General features: G+C 44.7%; 1 protein-coding gene across 7 annotated transcripts in view; it reads left to right on the top strand.

Annotated features, from left to right (window-relative positions):
- The first annotated feature begins 3,865 nt into the window (after positions 1-3,865).
- The window catches only part of MBNL3 (muscleblind like splicing regulator 3), a 123,847-nt gene continuing 107,245 nt past the window's right edge, over positions 3,866-20,467 (top strand). The window contains exon 1 of one of the 7 annotated variants that reach the window (XM_040406091.1): positions 3,866-4,135. The gene's annotated coding sequence lies outside the window, so the exon portion shown is untranslated. The remainder of the gene's footprint in view (positions 4,136-20,467) is intronic. The other 6 variants (XM_040406085.1, XM_040406088.1, XM_040406087.1 and 3 more) reach the window with 6 other exon arrangements.

Below are 20,467 nucleotides of genomic sequence, written 5' to 3' on the forward strand. Positions count from 1 at the left end.
TGTTCATCGAATAATTGCATCGTTCATGCAGTCACAAAAATCGTTGTCTGCCGCCGGCAGACCGTGCTGTGTAAACGGCATCCGCTGCCGGCAAACAACCAGTCTGCATGGGGACAAGCGATGGCATTCGCGATCGCTTCTCTCCATACTGTGGAGGAGAGCACTGCATGTAAATACAGCACTTACACTCCACTGACGAGCAGGCGATTGTCAGGGAGGAAACGTTCCTTCCCAACAATCGCCTGCAAAACTTTCCAGAGTAAAGAGGCCTTTAGGGCTATGTTACACCAACAGATTATCTGTGCAATCAGACCAATAGTGTGTGTATAACAAAAGATCTGTGTGTGTAATTGGCCATGTGACCAATGATTGGTAAAATAAAATCTGTCGGTGTAATACAGCCCTTGGGCCTCATGCACACGGCCGTTGGGAGGCCGTGACCGTATTGCAGCCCGCAAACAGCGGGTCGGCAATCCACGGCTGCTGGCCGTGTGCACCACGCATCACGGATGCGGACCCATTCACTGGAACGGAACACCGGAAGCACCACTGAGTGCTCCTGTGGTGTTTCTTTCAGTTTTTTGCGGTGCGGACAGACCATGGACCTATTCAAGTTGAATGAGTCCGGACCGCTGCATGTGTGCATGTGGCCTTAGGCCTCATGCCCACGACCGTTGTTATGGTCCACATCCGAGCCGCCGTTTTTGCGGGCCGCAAAAGATTCAGACAGCACTCAGTGTGCTGTCCGCATCCGTTGCTCCGTTACGTAGCCCCGCAAAAAGAATATAACACGTCCTATTCTTGTCCGTTTTGCGGACAAGAATAGGCATTTCTACAATGGCCCGCCCATTCCGTTCCGCAAATTGCAGAAAGCACACGGGCGGGTTCCGTGTTTTTGCGGATCCGCAGTTTGCGGACCGCAAAAAACTGAACGGTCGTGTGCATGAGGCCTTAGTCTAGTGTATGGACACCTTTTAACCTCCAGTCGGACATGGCATTATCTTCTCGATCCTACTATTTTATAGATAAGGCAGGATTATTTTTCTTTTGCCTGTGCTGTGAACAGTCAGGGTCACTTAAACAGAAGCACAATAGGAGGAATGGTTTTGACTCCCCATCGGTCATATCTGAGTGTTTATTGTGTAATGTAACAGGTGAAAGCTTCACCATAAACCATGATCCACAATAGGTTTTGCCCCACAACCTTTGATGTCTCGTTATCGTCCTCGTGTAATCTCTACCTTTATCTAGAAAAGGGTTAGAAGTAATTGCGTTTCAGATCTGCATGTAAACCTGTATATATCTTAACCAAACACATGGTACCAGTTACTATAGCTGACTAATTTCAATACTAGTAATTGACACTGATATTGGCTTTTTCAGGGGTCACCTGGTTTTAGGTGCCTCTCACCTGAAGAGGTTTGAGCCACATGCGGCTGACTCTGAGTAGAATTTTGCCATTGTACAATCAAAATCCTGTTTTTGAGGGGTCACCCCCGGCAGATGTGTAGTTTAAACTGTTCCCATATTACAGCTGAAGTTTTGTGTTTCTTTGGCATAAAATCCCTTTAATTAGACAAGCGTCAAAGTACTCAAATTAGGCTACTAATTGAAATCCGTCATAGGGTCTCAATACCGGGGAAAAAAAGCTTCCGTTTTGTCCCCAATCATTGTCAATGGGGACAAAACATAACTGAAAGGAATGCTCCAAAATGCATTCCGTTTCATTCTCATACCGGAGAGCAAACCGCAGCATGGTCCGCAAAAAATGGAAGCCGCCCGTGTGCCTTCCGCAATGAAAGGAGCCCATTGTAGAAATGCCGGGACAAGAATAGAACATGCTACGTTTTATTTTTTTGCGGGGCCACGGAACGGTGCAACGGCTGTGGATCACAAAAACGGTTGTGTGCATGAGGCTATGGCCTCATGAACACGACAGTATTTTTTTGCGGTCCGCAAAAAGCTGTTCCATTGTTCCGTGATCCGTTTTTGTTTCCATGTGTCTTGATTTTGGAGGATCACCAGACATGAAAAGTGAAAAAATCTAAGTCAAGTTTGCCTTGCAAATGATAGGAAAAAAACGGACGCGGACGACAATCTTGTGTGCCTCTGTGTGTTTTTTCACGGACCCATTGACTTGAATGGGTCCGCGAACCGTTGTCCGTGAAAAAAATAGGACAGGTAAATATTTTTTTGACGGACTGGAAACACGGATCACGATGCGGATGACAAACGGTGCATTAATCCGAGTTTTCAACGGACCCATTGAAAGTCAATGGGTCTGCAGAAAATCACAGAAAACGGAACAACGGACACGGAACACAACAACGCCTTAGGCCTCTTTCACACTACCGTATTTATTTTTTTTTTTTCGTTTTGCGGGCCGTTTTTTGCGTTCTGTATACGGAACCATTCATTTCAATGGGTCCGCAAAAAAAAAAAAACGGAATGTACTCAGTCTGTATGTATTCTGTTTCCGTTTTTCCATTCTGTTGAAAGATAGAACATGTCTTATTATTGCCCGCAAATCATGTTCCGCGGCTCCATTGAAGTCAATGGGTCCGCAAAAAAAAAACGGAACACATACGGAAATTCATCTGTATGTCTTCTGTATCCATTCCGTTTTTTTTCTGAACCATCTATTGAAAATGTTATGCCCAGCCCAATTTTTTCTATGTAATTACTGTATACTGTATAATACCATACGGAAGAACGGAAACAAAAAAAACTGAACAACGGATCCGTGAAAAACGGACCGCAAAACACTGAAATAGCCATACGGTAGTGTGAAAGAGGCCTTAAGAAGATGAAAAGGAGGTTTTTCTGTTCCTTCCCCAGTGAAAGAGTTATCCGGTAATTAGCGTTGATGACCTATCCAGAGATCTGTGGGGGGTCCACACCCCGGATCTCTGCCAATCAGCTGTGAGAAGAGGCTGGCACGCCTCTTCCTAGGTCTGTGATGGCTAACCTCCGACACTCCAGCTGTGGTGAAACTACGACACCCAAGATGTACACTTGCTTGGCTGTACTCAGAACTACATAGAATTGAATGGAGCATGCTGGGAGTTGTAGTGTCACCACAGCTGGAGTGCCAGAGGTTACCCATCACTGTCCTGGCCATGTGACATCACTTTACATCGGTCACATGACCTAGTTGCAGCTCGGGCCCATTGAATTCAATAAAGCCTGGGCTGCAATACCAACCACAGCCGCTGTACAATGTATGGCGCTATGGTTGGTGAGAAGCCGGCAGAGCTCCAATGGGCGCAGCGGCTCTGTTACAGCTGATTGGCAGGGGTGCTGATCTGATAATGAAGACCTATCAGGATGACCCATTTTAATGGGATTATTATATTTTTTTTTTTCTTGAACCTGAGGGTCGCTCTGATTGATCTTTTCCGGATTATTGGAAAATCTGGATTATCGAATGCCGAATGAAGAGAATAGAATATATCTTTACGAGGTGTCTTTAATTTTAATAAGATATTTGTGCCTGAGCGGCGACTGCGGTTCCTTGCCGCAGCGTGAAGTTTAACAACCCTACTTTGTTCTCGCTTTGTCGCGCTTTGTTCTTCAGCTCTGGCTGGTGATGCGCGTCGTCTCATATACACCGCAGCGCTCTATGGGCCTGTGTGCTCTGTGTAAACACTGGGTACTTGTGGAGATTTATTTCATGGCTGCCTAAAAATGTATTCTGGGAAAGATTGTATTTTCTGGCCGCCCCTAAATGCAGCGAGGGAGAGAGAGGCTGTGTAACCTGATCTGTTCCTGAAAGCTCTGCTGAGGGTAGCATGCTGCAGACATAAGCTGTGTCAATAGGAACTCTATTCAGTCTGAGCAAACAGCCTCGTGACCCATGTGTGATTGGCAGCCGGTCTGAGGGAGGGCCTTTCTTTAGAAAGAGCTCCCATTTTGGCGGCACTTCTGACTGATTTCCTGACTGCTTACTTATTTTCTTCTTCTCGGACCGAGAGTCTGTGCTGCGCGCTCGTATTTCTCGATTTGGGGAGGCCCGAACGCCGGGGATCCAGCACGTCTGAGCTTGCAGAAGATGGTGGCTGCTTTCTGCTCATGCTAATCCCTGGAAAATGCTGCTTTGGCTAATGAGAGGTTTCCAGTCGGAGAAGAAAATGAGGTACGGGCTCGCTTTACAGGTCCAGTTGCTGGGTGGTTGCCAGGAATGTGAGGGGGCAAAGGACTGTAAGTGCATGTGATTGGAAGGGAAGGTGAACTGGTTACGGAGAGACTTCATATCTGTGGGTGTGTGCGCGCCAGCGTGCTGCCCAGACCTCACCTTTTCCACTGCACATTCATAAAAACGTACTCTGCCTGGGTTGTGCCGTGGCTGTCGATGGCCCATCTGTGGGCGCACAGATAGTGTATGATCTAACGCATCGCCCTACGGTGGCTGGAGGCGAACTCGTGGTGCGCTTAGCTCATATAGAAGCTGGTAATACAACACATAGGGATGCCTTTTTATTTCATGGTGGCTCAGTGGTTGGCACTGGTTCCTTGCAGCTCTGGGGTCCTGGGTTCAACTTCAACCAAGGACAAGATCTGCATGGAGTTTGTATGTCCTCCCCATGTTTGCTTGAGGTTCCTCCAGGTATTCTGGAGTGTGGGAGGAAACCAAAGACCTACTGATAGAGAACGCTGCAGCCTAGGTCGGTGCTATATGAGCCAGTAAAATAAATGTCGTTATCTGTGGAGTTTAGATCTGCAAGGGAGAACGCTTTATTTTTTAACACAGGTGAAATATTAATGATCCTACACACACAAGACACTCCTGCGCATGAAAACGTCACTGTCCGTAATGGACGGCGCACCCTTCATTTTAACAATATGGTGCGCGATTTAAAAAAATACTGCAATACTTACAACTATCTCACCAGCCCTCACTATGTGTTGATCAGAAGAAAAAAAAAAAATTAAGAAATAAAATACCATGCAAGCGCGGCATTTTACGAAGACTAAGGCACTGAAATATGTGCACCAGAGTGCTTTCACTGTTTTAAGTAGGTGTGAGAGCTGGTGCCACCAGCATTGTGCGCGCCTTGTGCCGGGTGTTCAGTCCAGATGTGCAGACTGCGTGCAGCGTTCCGGGTATCATTAACCTGTCAGGGCATGAAGAATGAGGATATTGTGGCAGGCAGGGCAAGGACGAGTTTAATCAGAATCTGCAGCATACAGGGGAGAGGCGCTGGGAGAAGCTGCCTGATAGGAGAAGCTGCTGTGTAGAAGTAAGGTTTGCAGAAGGAAGTGCTGGGATCCAGCGTGAGCGGAAACACTGCGTGTGTGCTCAGTCTCGGAGGGAGTCTGGGAGGCCTGAACTGGCCGCAGTTTCTCACTTCCTCTTCTGTTTGCAGCAGGCCCAGCCCGCACTAATTTTTATGTAAAGAAACAAAAACAGCCATGTGCTTTTTAGCAACAATTTATTGATGCTTTTTGGCGGCATTTCAATATTGCATCTAGGGCTGCAAAACGAATGCTCAACTAAATCCAGTAAGTCTACTTTCACACTGGCGTTTTGGCTTTCCGTTTTATAGTGGTTGTATAAACCCCTCTTTCAACTTTCTCTACATGATAAATGCTATTTGCCTAAAGGGTTTCTACCACCAGACTTTCACCTATTTAGCTGTCTGACACTGGCGATCTGCTAGTGTCTGCTGTACCTAACCATGTTCATGTTTTACCTTTGTCTGTAGCGGTTAAGCTTAAAAACGTAGTTTTATTGATATGCAAATGAGCCTCTAGGTGCTATGGGGGCGTCTTTTCAGCACCTAGAGGCTCTGTCTACTCACTATTCTGCCGCCCAGCGCGTCCCTCCACCCGCCCCTCTCCTCTAGATTGACAGCCTACTTCTCTCCATCTCGGCTGAATTCTCACGCCTGTGCCGTGTGCTTCTGTATTCGGCGCAGTGACTGTCGGACCCCTCCCTGCGCCGTAATCGGCGCAGGCGCAGTAAAGATGCCGGCGCATGGAGCGGTCCGACAGTCACTGCGCCGAATACAGAAGCACACGGCGCAGGCACGAGAATTCGGCTGTCAATCTAGAGGAGAGGGGCGGGCTGGAGGGACGCGCTGGGCGGCAAAAATAGTGAATAGACGGAGCCTCCAGATGCTGAAAAGACGCCCCCATAGCACCTAGAGGCTCATTTGCATACCAATAAAACTACGTTTTTAAGCTTAACCGCTCCAGACAAAGGTAATACATGACCATGGTTAGGTAAGCAGACACTAGCAGATCGCCAGTGTCAGACAGCTAACATAGGTGAGTCTGGTGGTAGAAACCCTTTAAGTGAGACAACCTATTAGTCAGCTCTTGCAAAACTGGAGCTCTGTGGGAGAACATCCGAGCAAGTGTGCATGCTAGGAGGTCGACTCGCAAATGTCTTGTTTTGCAGACAAGGATTTTTTTTTTTTTTTTTTTTTTTTTTTTTTTTTTTTTTTTGCGGTGCTGGGGAAATAGACTTGGGTGTGCTGTCCACATCTTTTGCGGCCTCGTTGAGATGAATGGGTCTGCATCTGATCGCAAAAAATTCGGATCAGATGTGGACATAAACCACAATCGTGAGCCCTAATACTCGATGTTAATCCTGGTTTTGGGCATTGATGTGTTACCCTCAGTATTTTCTTTAAATATGGCTACATCTTCTGGGGTATGATTAATTACATACTTGCCAACTTTTGTAGGAAAGTGCAGTGTGCTTACATGAGCCTACTTTCTTTAGGGCATGGACATACCCTTTTTATGATGCATCACACCCCTTTATGTGACACCACGCCCCCTCATAGCCAGTACTGACTGGCGCCACATACCGTTAGAGGCTCATGGAGGACTGCTTTCTGGGGCTTCCAGGAAACCGTTCAGGGGATTTTTCCGGTAGCCCGCAGACATTCAGGGAGAGTTGGCAAGAATGGTTTAATATGGTCATGGTAGTGTCGGGGATGCCCAGCCTGCGGCCCTCAACTGTTGCAAAACTACAACTCCAGACATGCCTGGACAGCCTACAGATATAAGGGCATACTGGGAGTTGTAGTTTTGCAACAGCTGGAGATAGAGGACTTGTGTTGGCAAATATGACCCAGGGCTGGAAGCATAGGCAAGTAATGAATAGCGGCATTACAGCTACTACAACCGGTTTGTTACGAACAGTATGGCGCCAGGTTTTCACGAATATCTCCTGTTTGCTTTTCATGGATCTCCTATAAAAACTTTACAGAATTGGACTGGACAAGACATAATATGGTGGACCACTCCTCCGGGTGAGACCCGTGACTCATCCGGTGATTCATACGGATTGTTATTTGGTTAGTAGACCTCTATGGACTCAGGCAAGTTATTATGAATGACCCTTTTGTAGATGTGGCTAATGTATGTTTTGCTACGGGACTAAAAGGAGCAACTGACAATCAAATATATTGTTTGTGATCCATAGTATCCTGCACTGTCTGTGATGTATGACATTGAAAAGGTAAAGATAAAAAGGTTGAGTACAAAGGCAAAAATGCATACTCTGCCTCAGATGGTCCTTTAATATGTGCCATCCGTACTTATATCATATATTTTTCAGATTGGTTTCAACACTAGCGGGTGCAGAGGTTGCATTCACGTCTGTGGACCCTTGTGCCTCAGGGGGGCAAAAATCTCCTTTGCCACGTGAAGAAACACCACTTTTATAAATGGCACCTGGTAGAGGAGGGCTGTTATACAATATGCATTGGGGTCCAGGAGATTCAAATGATGTCACCCCAAATGTAAATGAATGTCAATCATGTATTATAATGGTCTTGTTTACTATAATATTCCGTATACTGAAATAATTTCATCTTAAAGGGAACCTGTCACCGGGATTTTGTGTATAGAGCTAAGGACATGAGTTGCTAGATGGCCGCTAGCACATCCGCAGTACCCAGTCCCCATAGCTCTCTGTGCTTTTATTGTGTATAAAAAATAAAACTAATTTGATACATATGCAAATTAACATAAAAGAGTCATATCTTACTTGTGTGACCAGAGAAGAGTCATATTTTCAAGCTCTGACTCATCTCAGGTTAATTTGTATATGTATTAAATCGGGTTTTTTACACAATAAAAGCACACAGAGCTATGGGGACTGGGTATTGCGGATGTGCTAGCTGCGATCTAGCAACCCATGTCCTCAGCTCTATACACACAATCCCGGTGACAGGTTCCCTTTAGGCCTCTTTCAGACGGGCGTTGCTGGAAAATGTGCGGGTGCGTTACGGGAACACCCGCGATTTTTCCGCGCGAGTGCAAAACATTGTAATGCGTTTTACACTCGCGTGAGAAAAATCGTGCATGTTTGGTACCCAAACCCGAACTTTACAGAAGTTCGGGCTTGGGATCGGTGTTCTGTAGATTGTATTATTTCCCCTTATAACATGGTTATAAGGGAAAATAATAGCATTCTGAATACAGAATGCATAGTAAAATAGCACTGGAGGGGTTAAAAAAAAAAAATTACAAATAATTTAACTCACCTTAGTCCACTTGATCGCGCTGCCCGGCTTCTCGTCTGTCTCCTTTGTTGAACAGGACCTGTGGTGAGCATTCATTACAGGAACAGGACCTGTGGTGACGTCACTCCGGTCAGCACATGATCCATCACCATGGTAAAAGATCATGTGATGACCGGAGTGCCGTCACCACAGGTCCTGTTCAACAAAGGAGACAGACGAGAAGCCGGGCAGCGCGATCAAGTGGACTAAGGTGAGTTAATTTTTTTTATTTTTATTTTTAACCCCTTAAGCGCTTTTTTACTATGCATTCTGTATTCAGAATGCTATTATTTTCCCTTTATAACCATGTTATAAGGGAAAATAATAATGATCGGGTCTCCATCCCGATCGTCTCCTAGCAACCGTGCGTGAAAATCGCACCGCATCCGCACAGAATTTGACAGAACCTTATACCATGGCAGAAGAACCAAATACCACAGTGCATCTCAATATACTGCCCCAGCAGCACAAAATACATCCCTAAAGACTGCCACTGGTTGGCCAAAAGGAGGGCTCAGCTGGTCCCATGGGCATTGGCCCAACAGGAAGTTTCCCTGTAGAGTTTATGGCCAATCTGCCCCTGGTAGGGACACTACCGATGGCATATCCTAGCAAAATTCCATCACTTTGAGTTTGGAATACCCTTTAATGGTTGTTTATTGGTGGAGAACATCCCAAAAGATGATCTACTAGTCTAGTTGGCATAATATAGCCTACGTACACTAGATGGTTCTGAGGAGCCTCTCTCCCACCTCTCTTCTCCATAGTGCTAGCACACGAGAGAGGGAAGCACAAGTGTCACGAAAAAGGAATAGCAAGGGCAAGGTAAAGTTTATACTGTCTTTGGAGGCATACAGTGTGCTTGATTGTACAGCGAAAACATTCAATCCTGGTGAATTCATTGGCTGCTTTGTGGTGACTATCACCTAGTGTTATGAGACTTGTCTACGGTGCTCGTACAGATAAAACTGGAGACATACACATGTGACCTGCACGGCGCTGTAAAACCTCATTTATATTGATTTTTGTTAGAAAAGGTCAGCATGAAATTTAGAAAGAAATGTGAGATTGGTGACTATCTTTGCCTCAAATACAACAGATTGATGTGAACCATAAATCCAAGCCCTTCCGAGAATCATAAGGCAAGATGTAATGGTACAGTGCAAAAAAAAGAAAGATGCCTATGTCTTGCTTTCTGATCGGTGGTTGATTGATCTCATTTGATGAATAATGTGACCGGGAAATATTGGATCTAAGTGTATTCTTATTCAGAGACTTGAACAGTGACAGATCACGGTCTAGACAGTGTGACGTATCTATATTACTATCGTGCCCTTGAGGTAGAGACTTGGAGAGGTCATGTCTAGATCAAACCAGTAATAGACAGCCGATTGCAGCCAGCGATGCTTCCTCTGCAGCAATAAACAAATGTGGCATCTTGTACTTTGGCTGTAATGAGTCTGACATGTGCGGGTCAGATCTGATTAACCTTCCCCATGCTATTTCCTTTTTTGCAGAGGAAAGGGTTGTATGTCTTACAATTATGGCAAGGAACGGTCTGCAGCCACTTGCAGTAGTTACATTTCTTAGAACTCTCCACCACAAAACCAAAGAATATACTTTATAGAATAATTTGTAAATTTTTTTGAGTAAATCAATTAAAGGATTTACTTCTTCGTTCAAGCATAACCTATGCATTTAATGTTATTGGCTGATTTTGAAAAAGGGATTGGCTCACAAATGGCACTTTTCACCTATCCATAGTATAGGCGATAACTGTATGACTGGAGGTCTGACTACTGGGACCTCCGCCCCTGGGTGACTGGAGCTGTAGTGCACGTACGCAAATACAGCTCCATTCACTTCTACCCGGCACTCCCATTGACTGGAGTAGTGGTCACACATGTAGACTACTGCTCTATTCACACAGGGGACTCTGGACAGACCCCCGCAATCATACATTTCTCCTCTGTTTTGTGGACAGGTGATAAATGTAGGTTGTGGTTCAAGCCCTTCAATTACTGCTCTAGAAAATTTAAAGGGGTTGCCCCATCAATACAAACCATGTCTTTATGACCTACTAGGTTACCCCCATTAATGCATACCCTGTCAATATGGAAAAAAAATTGCGATACATGCAAAACATAAATATATTGGGCTAAGCCCCTCACTCTGATATGATAAAAACTGAGACTCTCAGCCAATATATTTGATCAAAACAGATCTGTACCCACCTACCCCACGCCAAGGTGGTCTGTCAGGCAGGTCCTACTCTCAACTACCTATGCCGTTAGCCATCTACATTTCAGGAGAGCAGACCCTGCACCGTATAGTGTGCGGCTCCTAGTCACCAGTGTGCATCAAGCAAACAGAGGCAACTAGGAACAGCACACTCTATGTGCAGGTCTTCTCTCCAGAATGTAGATGGCCAACGGCATAGGTAGGTATAGAGTAGGACCTGCCTGACTGAGACCACCTTGTCGCAGGTAGGCGGGCGGGACAGATGTGTTTTGATCAAACTACTCACTGCTCAAAAAAATAAAGGGAACACAAAAATAACACATCCTAGAAATGAATTAATTAAATATTCTTCTGAAATACTTTGTTCTTTACATAGTTGAATGTGCTGACAACAAAATCACACCAAAAAAAAAAAATGGAAATCAAATTTTTTAACCCATGGAGGTCTGGATTTGGAGTCACCCTAAAAATTAAAGTGGAAAAACACACTACAGGCTGATCCAACTTTGATGTAATGTCCTTAAAACAAGTCAAAATGAGGCTCAGTAGTGTGTGTGGCCTCCACGTGCCTGTATGACCTCCCTACAACGCCTGTGCATGCTCCTGATGAGGTGGCGGACGGTCTCCCGAGGGATCTCCTCCCAGACCTGGACTAAAGCATCTGCCAACTCCTGGACAGTCTGTGGTGCAACGTGACGTTGGTGGATAGAGCGAGACGTGATGTCCCAGATGTGCTCAATTGGATTCAGGTCTGGGGAACGGGCGGGCCAGTCCATAGCATCAATGCCTTCGTCTTGCAGGAAATGCTGACACACTCCAGCCACATGAGGTCTAGCATTGTCTTGCATTAGGAGGAACCCAGGGCCAACCGCACCAGCATATGGTCTCACAAGGGGTCTGAGGATCTCATCTCGGTACCTAATGGCAGTCAGGCTACCTCTGGCGAGCACATGGAGGGCTGTGCGGCCCTCCAAAGAAATGCCACCCCACACCATTACTGACCCAATGCCAAACCGGTCATGCTGGAGGATGTTGCAGGCAGCAGAACGTTCTCCACGGCGTCTCCAGACTCTGTCACGTCTGTCACATGTGCTCAGTGTGAACCTGCTTTCATCTGTAAAGAGCACAGGGCGCCAGTGGCGAATTTGCCAATCTTGGTGTTTTCTGGCAAATGCCAAACGTCCTGCACGGTGTTGGGCTGTAAGCACAACCCCCACCTGTGGACGTCGGGCCCTCATATCACCCTCATGGAGTCTGTTTCTGACCGTTTGAGCAGACACATGCACATTTGTGGCCTGCTGGAGGTCATTTTGCAGGGCTCTGGCAGTGCTCCTCCTGTTCCTCCTTGCACAAAGGCGGAGGTAGCGGTCCTGCTGCTGGGTTGTTGCCCTCCTATGGCCTCCTCCACGTCTCCTGATGTACTGGCCTGTCTCCTGGTAGCGCCTCCATGCTCTGGACACTACGCTGACAGACACTGCAAACCTTCTTGCCACAGCTCGCATTGATGTGCCATCCTGGATAAGCTGCACTACCTGAGCCACTTGTGTGGGTTGTAGACTCCCTCTCATGCTACCACTAGAGTGAAAGCACCGCCAGCATTCAAAAGTGACCAAAACATCAGCCAGGAAGCATAGGAACTGAGAAGTGGTCAGGTCACCACCTGCAGAACCACTCCTTTATTGGGGGTGTCTTGCTAATTGCCTATAATTTCCACCTGTTGTTTATCCCATTTGCACAACAGCATGTGAAATTGATTGTCACTCAGTGTTGCTTCCTAAGTGGACAGTTTGATTTCACAGAAGTGTGATTGACTTGGAGTTACATTGTGTTGTTTAAGTGTTCCCTTTATTTTTTTGAGCAGTGTATATTGGCTGAGAGTCTCAGATTTTATCATACCAGAATGAGGGCTTAGTCCATATACCCTGTCAATATGCCCTAATACATTCCTTCATGAATATCATCCATGTCCATATGCCCTAAAAGGTTGTGCCATCTATTCAAATCAAGCCCCAGTCTTGATTAAATCTCCCCCTCTGCTTTGAGAAAGATCTACTGGTCCAAGTCACTCTAGGTTTTCTAGTTATTTAAGGCCAACCATTCTGTACATTTATAGAGCACTAAAGGGGAAGCGGTAATGTGGAGTAAATTACTTGATCTTGGGAGCTCTCTCGGATATCTTATAATGTTGCCTGAGGTAATAGTCAGAATTGACGTGCTGATCACTCGGGAACCAACATTCGACTGATGTACCGATAATAGCATGGATAGATCTTAGGACCTGTAATGAACCTAAGGAAAGTAGCGCTGGGATATGCACAACGAGTTTCCTCATTCACCTCACATACAAGAGCCCTGGTGACGTCTTCAGGACTGCCAGCCAAAGATGAGAAAATTAGAAAGCTGAGCTTGTGCAGTCTTTCTAATTCCTTTATCGGTGCAGTCACGAATGTCGTGTCACCAAAACTTTCAGCCTGGTTGCTCTTCCAACTGGGTTTTGTCCAGTTACTATACTTCTCAATTCCTTGTGTACTGAGTGCTTTACCTTTTTGATATATTCTACTCTTATCTGTCCCAAAAAGGATTCTTACTTGATTAATTATAATTAAAAATATATTAACACCATTGGTAAAGATCTTTTCTATACGTGCTCATTTCAAGGGACATTAACTAAGGCTCGTGGGCCCCCAGAGACAAGCGGCCCATGGTTCAATAGGTATCGGGCTGAAGGCTCGTTTGGCTGATGGCTAAATCTCCTGATTTTCCCCCGTACAGGTAAAGTGACTGTCGGACATCTCCCAGGTGAAACAGGATTAGGCATTGAAATTCAACAAGCCAGATTCTTCCATCATCTGTCGGGAGTGTCAGGGGTCCCCATACACACAAGTGGGTTCGGTCATCAATAGTCCAAGCCACATTTGCATTTGATTGTGGGGTTGCCATAGTGTGACCTTCAGCAGAACTCTTTCCATTCAATGTTATCATACCCTAAGAAGCATACCTTACTTACCATACTATTTTTTTTTTTTTTTTTTTTTTTTTTTTTTTTTTTTTTTAGTGGGGAGGAATAGTTGATTGGGTCTCAAAAAATAAATACATTTATTTTAGGATGCAATCCTATTAAAATAAAGCATGACCTGATACGCCATCTAGTTCACTATGGAATCCTCTGTTAAGTGTCTAAGGGGCTTGTTGAAATATAAGCTGGTGATCACAATGCTATAGTCAGCAGGTGCGACAAAAATGTTAAATGATGGTCGTGACAGAAGTGTACAATATTACAAGAGAGCCGAGTAAGAACATCAGCTAATGAGTGGCCCTAAGGCATAGTCTAAAGAAAATTGGTCTTTTTAAAAAAAAATAAAGTTAGTAAATGGTCCTAATTACATATTTCAAGAACCAACAGATATGGCAACCTGTTTCAGACTACTACACAGGGATTGAGTCAAGGTGTTCTAGTGTATCATGCAAGATTCTCACTACAGAACTGAATAGCCCGATTGTTGTACTTGAAATTTAGTTTTGTATATGTGGTAGACTAGACGAGAAAGCCAGAAAAAACTGAAAAATATCTGGTCCAGTGTCGAGAGTTTTCACCCCTGTAAAGTACATAAACTCAACGAGTACTGCACTTGAGCATCAGATTGAAAGTCTGAGGATTTACTTTACAGAACAGAGGAAAAGCTACCGCACATATTCTGTATAGAGATCCCTATTAAGCCGTGGTCCTGTATGAAAGAATGCGAGGTATGCTCTGAAACGAATGCAGAGTCAGCAAACTATGTGGAATCCGGCAGTGCGAAGTAGGACTGTAGCTAGGCACACTTCTAAATCCTTATGGGAGTTCATTCAGCAAAGGACCCTTAAATATTATCTGATAGTCCCCGTTCTTTAGCTAAAGTCTTCACAAATCGTCTGTTTTTTCTTATTTTTATCAACTCATACATAAAGCCCGTTTCCTACTTGGCATTCCTTAGGCTTAATCATTGCTCTGCCTTATCACCGTGAAGTGAGTACCTCTTCCGGCCTTGGCCTATTTGTCAAGGGCTGTGGTCAACTTAGCAGCTCAGCCTGGGTACATAGCTACTTGGTTGAAAAATACTCAGCATTTCCCAGTTTGATCCCAAAGGAAGGCAATTATGTAGTGAGAAATTGAAAGAGTTGTCTGGTTTTACTAAATCAATTTTCAAGGTAAACTATTAGAAAATTCTGAGTTAGAAAATGAGGTTCTCTAGTTAGGGTGTTGCCTATTGGCCAAAGAAGAGAGCGCCCAAAAGAGCATCTCTACTTCTGGAGGACCTACATGAACATGCATGACATGAGTAGCCCACTTAATTTGAATGGGAGATGTGTCATTCTCAATTTGCCCTGTGGTAGTGCTGCAGGAAGACCGAACACGTGCTTATGGCTTCCTCCATGGATTATAACCTGATCTCTGGTAGTCCCTGCAGCAGACTTATTGTCATCAACCTCTCATCACCCCGTCATATTTCAAGAATGGAATATGTAAATTAGATATATCCTTCTGCACCAAGGCATGTATTAAGGGTCTTTTACATGAGACGATGATTGGGAACAAAGTGATGAATGATCATAGGTGTGTGCTTATATGCCCCAACTCGACCTGCCATGTGTGTGTTTAACATTTTTTTCTCTGTACCTTATCAGTAGTACCATTGGTTTTAACACCCTTCAGCTTTTCATAGGCCGTATGATGTCACATATCATTGAGTCCCTCGGCCTAGGCGCAGTGCACCCCTATTAAAGTGAATGGACCCTGACGGCGATACTAAGCACAGCCGCTAATACTATGTACGGTACTGTGCTTGGTAAGCAGAGAGAAGGCTGTGGCGCTACTGCAAAATGCCGGTGCCTATTCAAACAGACTGATCAGCGGGGTGTCCACGTATCGGATACTAAAGACCCAGCCTGAGGCTAAAATCAGTAAAAAACAAAACAAAAAAACACAAATGTTCATACAGTCAACAATATATGGGCAAGTCAAACAATAAAGATGACCATAAACAATCAAGATCTGTTGGAAGAATGATTGTTTGACCAACGGCCCATCTCTAGGGACTCCCACATTCAGCTTGCCAAACGTGTATGCGCTGTCAATTGTAAGAGAGAAGGAAGCCACTGCCAGACACCTCGAGCTGTGGCTTATCTCCTGGGAGAACAGAAAGATCAGGCGAAAATATTCACTTCGCCTGATCCTTCTATTCCCCGATATCATACTGTCAGTGGTGACTTCAGGAACTTACTTAGACCGGGACATTAGACTGTTGTCTAAACCCTGCCAATTCTCAGCAGGATTTCACTGACTATTCACTAATGTACATGGGGGGGCCTTTAGTCTTCGGATGAGCCTTGTTATTTCTGAGTTAATATCAGGCTGTGCAGAGGTGCTGTAACTGGTTACATGCACATCCATACGGCCAGTCCATTGTCTATTGAAGTACAGAATTTACTTGCCTGTGATGTAAACAACGAAGATGAAAGACACAACTGTAAAATCTAGTAAATCAAGAAACTCCTTGCAGCATATCTGAGGGATGGGAGGAATTGGCATTCTTTTACCTCCACAGACAAATTTCTCGTTTCGATACATGACTAAAATGCATTTGAGAATAGTTAAAAGGGTTTTCCAACCATTTAAATACTGATGACCTATCCTCTGATGGGTCATAATATCTGATCGGTCGGGGTCCGACACCGGGATCCCTGCCGTTCAGCTGTTTAAGAAGGCATCAGTGCTGTGAGTGTCATGGCCTTCTCGCAGCTCACCAAGCACAGCGATGTGTATTGATATAGCGGCTGTCCTTGGGATTGCAGCCTTAGCCCCATTCCAACTTCTGTAGGGTCTGAGCTGCTCCTAGGCCACGTGACCAATGAGAGTGTTGTCACTGGCCTAGGAGAAGCTGAGAGAAGGCCGCAGCATTACCGTGAGCACTACTTGTTTCTCCAGCAGCTAATCGGTGGGGGTTCCGGGTGTCTGACCTCCACCAATCAGACACTGATGATCTATCAAGATAGGTCAACAGTATTAAAATGTCGGAAAACCCCTGTAAGTAATAATGACTAAGACATCAGACTTGGCTGTAATTTTATGTCCAAATGCAATATTTTGATGGAGATTAAACATTTTGTATAAAATCTCATAAATGCCCTGCATGATCAGTTTCAGGGTATAACGTGTTTTATTGGTACGCTGCAGCTTATAGTTCGTGTCCAATACAAATGGTCTCCGCTTTCTAGCTGGTTTGCAGGGTGATTGCACCTCTTAAGATATGAGTCACCGAGTCTCATATGGGGCAAAGGTCCTGTATTCAGTTCTGACAGTAAGGAAAAGAAACTCTTCTGCATTTGAAAAAATCCAGTTCTTTCTTTTTAGTCTACCAAAGTTGTCATTTTGGTAATACATTGCTTAGGTTGTATGGATTATGCGTTGCATCTTGTATTTTAGTGCAGAGCTGAATTCACAGTTCTGCCGTTATTTTAAAAAGTTGACAAACCCGTTGTAAAACTTTTTCTTTAAAGGTGTATTCCCATCACAGACAATGGAGGCATATTCCTAGGATATGCCCTCATTGTCTTATAGGTGCGGGTCCCACCTCTGGGACCCGCACCTACAATGAGAACGGAGCAGGGAAATGAATGGAGGGCGCACTGCGCAAGCGCAGCCGCCCCTTAATTCATTTCTATGGGGCTGCCGAAAAAATGCAGCTCTGGATTATAATGCCATTAACGATGGGTCAGAGCAAAAGTAATGCATTAATAAAAACTGTTCTTGATTATGAGGAATAACTTTCCAATTCAGGGACATTGCCGTCTTAGTAGTCAGTTGATTGGCATTGGTAATGCTCTGTAAGGCTACTTTCACACTAGCGGCACGGACCTCCGCGCAGTCTGTTCTGTCAGGTGAACAGCCTGTCGGATCCGTCTGCCGCTAGTGACCGTGTGCCCCCGGACTGCCGCTCTGTCACCATTGACTATATTTGGGTGGGAGTTCCGGCAGGGGCACGCAAGAGGCTGCCGGAATAAAACATCGACATGTCCGACAATTATTCTAAGCACGCCTAATTCATGTTTGTGACGTGGACTAAAACCCACATGCCATGCTTAGGACATGGAGAAGCGGGGAAATTGGCCATCTTAACCTTTTGCATCCAGCAGTACTTGCTGCTGACAGGAGGGTCTGTCAGCAGGCACATGAGTCCACTAGTACCCAAAAGGGACTGACCAGCAGTCGATAGAGAAATGCCGGTTTCAGAAGTGAACATAAAACATAAATCCAACCTACCTCTTGTCAGCTTTGTAGTGTCTGTAGAGTATGGATGACACACAGGGTAAAAAACGGAACACAGACCATCTCGTCAAGGATTCATTACGGACACAGGTATGCGCAAAAGGCCTTACTTCAGCCACATCCAGACACCCAGCCTAAGTTGACAGTACACTACATTTGGAATGGAGTTATCAAAACACAATTTGCACATAGCAGGAAAAATACGTACCAATAATACTATATAATATCTAATATATATAATATATATATATATATATATATATACACACGCATATAACGTGGATATAAAGTCTACACACCCCTGTTAAAATGTCCGGTTTTCTGTGCTGTAAAAAATTAGGACAAAGAAAAATAATTTCAGAACTTTTTCCACCTTTTAATGAGACCCTATAAACTGTACAACTCAATTGAAAAACAAACTGAAATCTTTTAGGTAGAAAGAAGAAAAAATATAAACATAAAATATTTGGTTGCATAAGTGTGCACACCCCTTAAACTAATACTTTGTTGAAGCACCTTTAGATTTTATTACAGCTTTCAGACTTTTTGGGTATAGTCTATCAGCATGGCACATTTTGACTTGGCGAGATTTGCCCACTCTTCTTGGCAAAAACATCCTGTGCACAGCCCTCTTCAGATCACCCCACAGATTTTCAATCTGATTCAGGTCTGGCTCTGGCTGGGCCATTCCAAAACTTTAATCTTCTTCTGGTGAAGCCATTTCCTTGTTGATTTGGATGTATGCTTTGGGTCGATGTCATGCTGAAAGATGAAGTTCCTCTTCATGTACAGCTTTCTTAGCAGAAGCCTGAAGGTTTTGTGCCAATATTGACTGGTATTTGGAACTGTTCATAATTCCCCTCTAGCTTAACTAAGGCCCCGTTCCAGCTGAAGAAAAACATTCATGCGCATAACCATACACCATAAAGTTGCAGTAGCCAACATTACCAATAATACTATTATAAGGCCAAATAATACCGCTCCACCATGACCATACCCATTTGGGTCAGCATTAATAATCCCTCCCTCAGGTGATGTCTCCTCTGACTTCCACCCCCCCAAGTCCTGCACAGATCACTTTGACCTCTCCTGACCCACAATTTGTTTCTGCATAATTGGACACACAGAGCACACACATTTTGTAATAATGCCTCCTTCTATGCCTTGCCTAGTAAATCATCCCAAGTGAAGTGGACTTTGGGAAAAAACATTAGTGGGCCCCACGTTGTAGGCGAGTCTAAATTGACAGAAGGCAGGGCAACACAAGCAGACGGGGTCAACACAAGCACAATTAGGCAGGGACAGCAGAAGAAGGTGGGGCATGAAATACCATAGTTCAGCATGAAATACCACCCCAGAGAACCAAATAACCACAGTGCAGCATCAAATACTGCCCTATCACCATACTGAGGACAGGGATACAGTATGAATCCAGGAGGGCACCTGGCTGCTGGCAGGTGTATAAGTAGCTGATTCTCCTTGCATTAATTAATGCTAAGGGGATCAGATTATGTACCTGGCCAGTAGCTGTGAGGAGGGCTTGGGCAGCCCCCTGGGTATTGGCCTCTGAGAAATTTCCCTGTGGCTAGTCTGGCCGTGCAGTGGTGCCATCTGTACATATAATGCCCCAGTAGTGCTGTCTTTACATATAATGCCCGCTTCACAATATATGCCCTCTGTGCCTAATGCCCAACCCTTCCTCCGTAGCGCCATTGGAGTCTACAAAGAAAAGAAGGAAAAAAATAATTTAAAAAACGCCGCCTGCACAGGAGGTTTCAGTGACGTCACAATGACGATCCTGCACCGTAGCACCTAGTGGCCTTAAGCCTATGAGCTGAACGACTGAGCACAGGACTCGTGTGTTTGGGGATCTCTGCTGTAACACATGCCATTTTACTGCAGATTTGTTGCAAATTTTTGGTGAAAATGATCCCGTTTTATAATGCCCGTCTGAATTGTGTAAAGAAGCTTGGTTAGGATGTGGCATAATGAATACCGGCTTGTCCCAGACCCGAGGGGAGCTGGCGTGGCTCACGTGTGTAGTCTCTCTCTAGTTTCTACAGAACACATTACAGAGAAACGTGCAGCATGTGACTCTCTAACCATAATTCATATTCATAGGTAAGTGACAATTACATTGAGATGGTTCTGGAGCGAGCGGGTAAGTTACCATCAATTTTCCGATGCATAAGGGATTTCACTATGGATGATGAGTTCTGTTCTTACAGGGAGGAGTTAACTTTAATACCTTCCAACAAGATTCAGATGCAATATCATCTGCTCATGAGCTTCGTTTTTATCTGTTGCCAGAGCTTTGATTTTAAGATATTTTGGGCTTTGTATAAAAGCAAGGAAATTCACTTAGGCGCAGCGTTAAATCCATATGGATTTTTTTTCA

The sequence above is a fragment of the Bufo bufo genome, chromosome 8 (genome assembly GCF_905171765.1).
Source record: "Bufo bufo chromosome 8, aBufBuf1.1, whole genome shotgun sequence".
Taxonomy (NCBI): domain Eukaryota; kingdom Metazoa; phylum Chordata; class Amphibia; order Anura; family Bufonidae; genus Bufo; species Bufo bufo.